The sequence below is a fragment of the Scardinius erythrophthalmus genome (assembly GCF_964197995.2).
Source record: "Scardinius erythrophthalmus genome assembly, chromosome: 7".
Taxonomy (NCBI): domain Eukaryota; kingdom Metazoa; phylum Chordata; class Actinopteri; order Cypriniformes; family Leuciscidae; genus Scardinius; species Scardinius erythrophthalmus.
Window position 1 is genome coordinate 36,273,144 of NC_138227.1, and position 6,000 is coordinate 36,279,143.

Sequence of the window (6,000 nt, forward strand, 5' to 3'; positions counted from 1 at the left end):
AGGGGATGGATATCATCGTTCCTGCAGGCAGGTATTCATGGCCGCTTTGTCTCGCGACGCTTCTTGGAGGGACCGTGCGGCTTGATTCAACCGGTGGGGATGAGCTCTCCTGGAGCTCCCCGAAGGTTCGTGCCAACACGCTTAAAGGGGAGAGGTGTGGATCTCAAGAATCTCCGCAGCCTGCGCCATGTGAAATGTCCGGTTAAGGATTTAATACCAACCAAGCTGGCCTTGGCAAATGCCCGCTCTGTGGTAAACAAAACTTTCATCTTAAATGATTTTATTATGACAAATGATCTGGACTTCTTCTTCATAACGGAAACCTGGCTTAAGGTAGGAGACTCATTACCGCTGTCTGAATGGTTGCCTGAGGGATATGTATGTATAAATTCCCCTCGCCCGTCTGGTCGCGGGGGAGGACTAATGACTATATACAAAAAATCCACTCAATGCCAATCACTCACGGTCGAACCACCGAAGAGTTTTGAACTACAACTGTTTCAAATCGCAGCTAAAAATCCTGTTACGGTGGCTTTAATATACCGGCCCCCAAAACCAAATAAGGTTTTCGTGCAGGAATTCTCTGATCTTTTAAGCGCAATGTCTACGAATTATGACTGTTTCTTACTTCTGGGTGATTTTAATGTTCATATTTGTTGTGTAAATGATACCCTCTCAAGTGAATTTTTAAATTTGATAGAGTCGTTTGATTTAATACAATGGGTTAAAAGCCCTACCCATAAACGAGGACATATGTTATACTTAATTTTAACCCATAACCTGCAAATAGACGATGTAAATATCTGTGAGACTAACTTTTCTGACCATATGCCAATAACCTTCAAGACTTCTACTACCATCAAACCTGTGTCCCAGGGGGACTCTAGGCGTTGGTCAAGGAGAATAACCAGCACCTCTAGTACCGACTTCTCAGCACTGTTTAAAACTAAGTGCAATATTTTTATGCTGGAAACCCCGCTTCATCTTTTAAGTGTTGATGAGCATTGGACTTTACTAAATTCAACTTACATGGACATTTTAGACGCTATTGCTCCGCTCAGACTGACAAGCAATAAAAGAAAAATAAATCCATGGTTAAATGATAACACTCGGGACCTCAGAAAGCAATGTAGGCAGAGTGAGAGGAAATGGAAAAAGAGTAAATTACAGGTCCACTATGACGCTCTTAGAGACGATCTATTTAGTTATCAAAAAGCTGTAACCAAGGCCAAAAATACTTACTTCTCTAATATAATTAGGGCCAATAGTAATAACTCAAAACTCTTATTTTCTATTATTAACTCCGTAATGCAACCTTTAAATAACATACATCAAAAGTCCTCACTTATTTCTTGTGAGGACTTTCTTAATTTCTTCAGCCAAAAAATTGTTAATCAACGCTCCCAGATTCCTTTGGTAAATACAGATCCATCTAACTTTTCTGCCTGCACTGCTGAATGGGGTGCCTTTGAACCCATCACCTTGACAGTCTTGGAGGATATTGTACAAAAACTGAAACCAACTTGCGGTGCAAATGATCTGATGCCTAGTCATTTGTTAAAGCAGACCTTCGACTGTGTTGTACTGAGTACCGCACAATTGTTTAATAAGAGAGTGTCCAGTGGGACATATCCTCAAGAATTTAAACATGCTGTGGTGACACCGCGGTTGAAGCGGCCAAACTTGGGCCAGGACGATATGAAAAATTACAGGCCAATCTCTCAGATTTCTTTCGTTTCTAAAATTTTAGAAAAAGTTGTGCTGCAGCAACTATTATCATTTTTAAATAAAAATATAATAGGAGAAATGTTTCAATCAGGGTTTAAAACTGCCCACAGCACAGAGTCAGCGCTATTGAGAGTGTTAAGTGACATCTTCTTGGCCTTAGACAAAGGAGATGATGTGGTTCTGGTGCTGCTCGATCTAAGCGCAGCTTTTGACATGATTGACCATGACATCCTTATTTCCCGTCTGGAACACTCAGTAGGTTTAAAAGGCACAGTTTTGAAATGGTTTCAGTCCTACTTGAGTGGTAGATGTTTTTCAGTTAACTATAATAATATAACCTCAGGAAAAAAAAATCTTCCGTGGGGGGTCCCGCAAGGGTCTATCCTTTCTCCTATACTATTCTCACTATATTTGCTCCCTTTGGGAAGCATTTTTAGAAAGTATGGAGTGTAATTTCATTGTTACGCCGACGACACGCAAATGTATCTACCATTCAGTTCTACCAGTTCATTCGAGTCGCTTTTAGAGTGTTTAAAGGACGTTAAAAACTGGATGGCTAAAAACTTTTTAATGTTAAATGAGGACAAAACAGAGGTTATTGTATTTAGCCATCAAAATAAATCCGCAGAAATTATATTAGATTCAAGTCCTCTTGCACCTTACATGAAATCTACAGTCAGAGATTTAGGCTTTTTAATTGACAATAACTTAAAAATGGACAAGCAAATAAATTCTGTGGTCCGGGCTTGTTTTTACAATCTGCGTCTACTAGCTAAAATCAAACCATTTCTATCAAATAAAGACTTCGAAAGAGTTATCCACACTTTTATCTTTTCCAGGCTCGACTTTTGTAATTCGCTGTACTGTGGCATTACCGCCGCATCTTTGTCTCGATTGCAATCGGTTCAAAATGCGGCGGGGAGGCTTTTAATGAGGATAAAGAAATATGAGTCGATCACACCTGCACTGGAGTCTCTAAATTGGCTTCCAGTGCAGTACAGAATAAGATACAAAATTTTACTGCTTGTATATAAATCGCTAAACAATTAGGCCCCACCATATTTGGCGAATCTTTTAACTTTGTATACCCCCCCCCCAGAACATTGCGCTCAGAGAACCAGGAACTAATGATAGTGCCTAGAACAAAACGCCTTCATAAGGGTGATCGGGCGTTTGCGGTAACAGGGCCGAGACAGTGGAATGAGCTGCCGCTATCTATCAGGTCTGCTAAATCGCTGTTGATTTTTAAGCATTTGTGTAAATCACATCTGATGTCGTTAGCCTATAATGAGCAGATGTGACATTTTATATGTTATGTATTGATTGGTCTAGGTATGTCGTTATTGTTATTCCTTATTATGATTCTGTATGTAAAGCACTTTGGTTCAACCTTGGTTGTGTTTTAACAGTGCTATATAAATAAACAAACAGAAACAGAAACTTAGTATTGAAATGCTAGCAAATGTAAGCGGTATAGCGCCCCTATTACTATCGTCACTCAAAATACTGTATGCTAAAGGTGATTAATATTATTTAGTGTAAAGTTACATTAGTAATTTAGCAGACAAATATTAACATTTATGTGGTACTGGGAGCAGGGAGACAGGAGTGATAGTGCAGACATCAACAAACAAAAAAATAATGCAATAACATTTTATTAGACAATTTAGAAAATTATGTCTGCCCATTTGTGAGGTTTAAAACTTTTTTCCTTTCCTTTTTTTTATTTTTTATTTATTTATTTATTTTTTATCAAATGAAGGTGGAGACACTCAACCTAGCACTAGCTGTGGTGCAATGATCACACATTCAGCCAGGGAGTGAGATGACATGTAGAAGCAAAATAAGATTAAAGCTGCAAGCAGCGATGAAAGGGCCCTCGCACCCGTGCCATCAACACTCGGTGGCTTTAGGAAGACAGAGCATGGTTGGGAAATGTACATTTAAGGAGGTATATATAGTAAGAGTATGTCAAAGTTAGTAACAAAATGTTTTGTATAATGGTGATAATAGCATGCTTCATGACTCAGCTAAGTGTTGCTAGCATGTTTAGTCTGTTTCTAGCATGCTTAGTACACAATAATTATGTGGTTAGCACTGCATTACTGTGTTAACCATGTCAGTTTCTGTTGCCAGTAGGTGGCGTTATGACTATAGCTGAATATGAGCATGGATGTGTGTTCAGGACAGAACTCTTATCAAACGTGTGAAGTTTGGTGCAAATTGGAAATTGCCTTCTTGAGTAACAAAAAAGTCATGTTTCATTGAATTAGCATTCTTTAGCACTTAGCTAAGCATTGTTAGCATGTTTTAACATGTTTCTAGCATGTTTAGAACTCAATGTCATTTTTAACATGTTGCTAGAACGGCATCAACGTGTTAAACATGTCACTTCCTGTTGCCAGTAGGTGGCGCTATTACTAAAAATGAACATTCTCATGTAGATGTATTCAGGCCATGACTCTTATCAAAAGTGTGAAGTTTGGGGCAGATTGGACATTCCATGCCTGAGTTACAGCAAATTCCTATTTAATTGCAATAATAGCATGCTTTAGCACTTAGCTAAGAGTTTGCTAGCATGTTTTAGCATGTTTCTAGTATGTTGTTAGCATGTTTAACACTTGCTGGCACTTTTTTATATGTTATTAGGAGTCCATAACAGTGTTAAACATGTCACTTCCTGTTGCCAGCAGGTGGCGCTATGACTGTAACTGAATATAAGCATGGTCATGTGTTCAGGACAGAACGCTTATCAAAAGTGTGAAGTTTGGGGCAGATTGGACATTCCATGCCTGAGTTACAGCAAATTCATATTTAATTGCAGTAATATCATTCTTTAGCACTTAGCTAAGTGTTTGCTAGTATGTTTTAGCATGTCTCTAGTATGTTGGTAGGATGTTTAGCACCTACTGGCATTTTTTTTATATGTTATTAGGAGTCAAGAACAGTGTTAAACGTCACTTCCTGTTGCCAGCAGGTGGCGCTATGACTATAACTAAATATGAGCATGGACATGTGTTCAAGAGATAACTCTTATCAAACGTGTGAAGTTTGGGGTAGATTGTACATTGCCTTCTTGAGTAACAACAAAGTCCTGTTTCATTGAATTATCATGCTTTAGCACTTAGCTAAGTATTGCTAGCATGTTTTAATATGTTTCTAGCATGTTTAGAACTCAATGGCATTTTTAACATGTTGCTAGAACGGCATCAACGTGTTAAACATGTCACTTCCTGTTGCCAGTAGGTGGCGCTATTACTATAACTGAATTTGAGCATAGACATGTGTTCAGGCCATGATTCTTATCAAACGTGTGATGTTTGGGGCAGATTGGACATTCCATGCCTGGGTTACAGCAAATTCCTATTTCATTGCAGTGATAGCATGCTTTAGCACTTAGCTAAGTGTTTGCTAGCATGTTTCTAGTATGTTGCTAACCTGTTTAGCACTTGCTGGCTCTTTTTTATATGTTATTAGGAGACCACAACAGTGTTAAACATGTCACTTCCTGTTGACAGCAGGTGGCGCTATTACTATAACTGAATATTCTCATGTAGATGTGTTCAGGCCATGACTCTTATCAAACGTGTGAAGTTTGAGGCAGATTGGACATTCCTTGCCTGTGTTACAGCAAATTCCTATTTAATTGCAGCAATAGCATGCTTTAGCACTTAGCTAAGTGTTTGCTAGCATGTTTTAGCATTTTTCTAGTATGTTGTTAGCATGTTTAGCACTTGCTGGCACTTTTTTTATATGTTTTTATGTCCACAACAGTGTTTAACATGTCACTTCCTGTTGCCAGCAGGTGGCACTATGACTGTAACTGAATATGAGCATCGTCATGTGTTCAGGACAGAACGTTTATTAAAAGTGTGAAGTTTGGCGCAGATTGGACATTGCCTTCTTGAGTAACAACAACATCCTGTTTCATTGAATTAGCATGCTTTAGCACTTAGCTAAGTATTGCTAGCATGTTTTAAAATGTTTCTAGCATGTTTAGAAGTCAATGGCATTTTTAACATGTTGCTAGAATGGCATCAACGTGTTAAACATGACACTTCCTGTTACCAGTAGGTGGCGCTATTACTATAACTGAATGTTCTCATGTAGATGTGTTCAGGACAGAACGCTTATCAAAAGTGTGAAGTTTGGGGCAGATTGGACATTCCGTGCCTGAGTTACAGCAAATTCCTATTTAATTGCAATAATAGCATGCTTTAGCGCTTAGCTAAGAGTTTGCTAGCATGTTTTAGCATGCTTCTAGTATGTTGT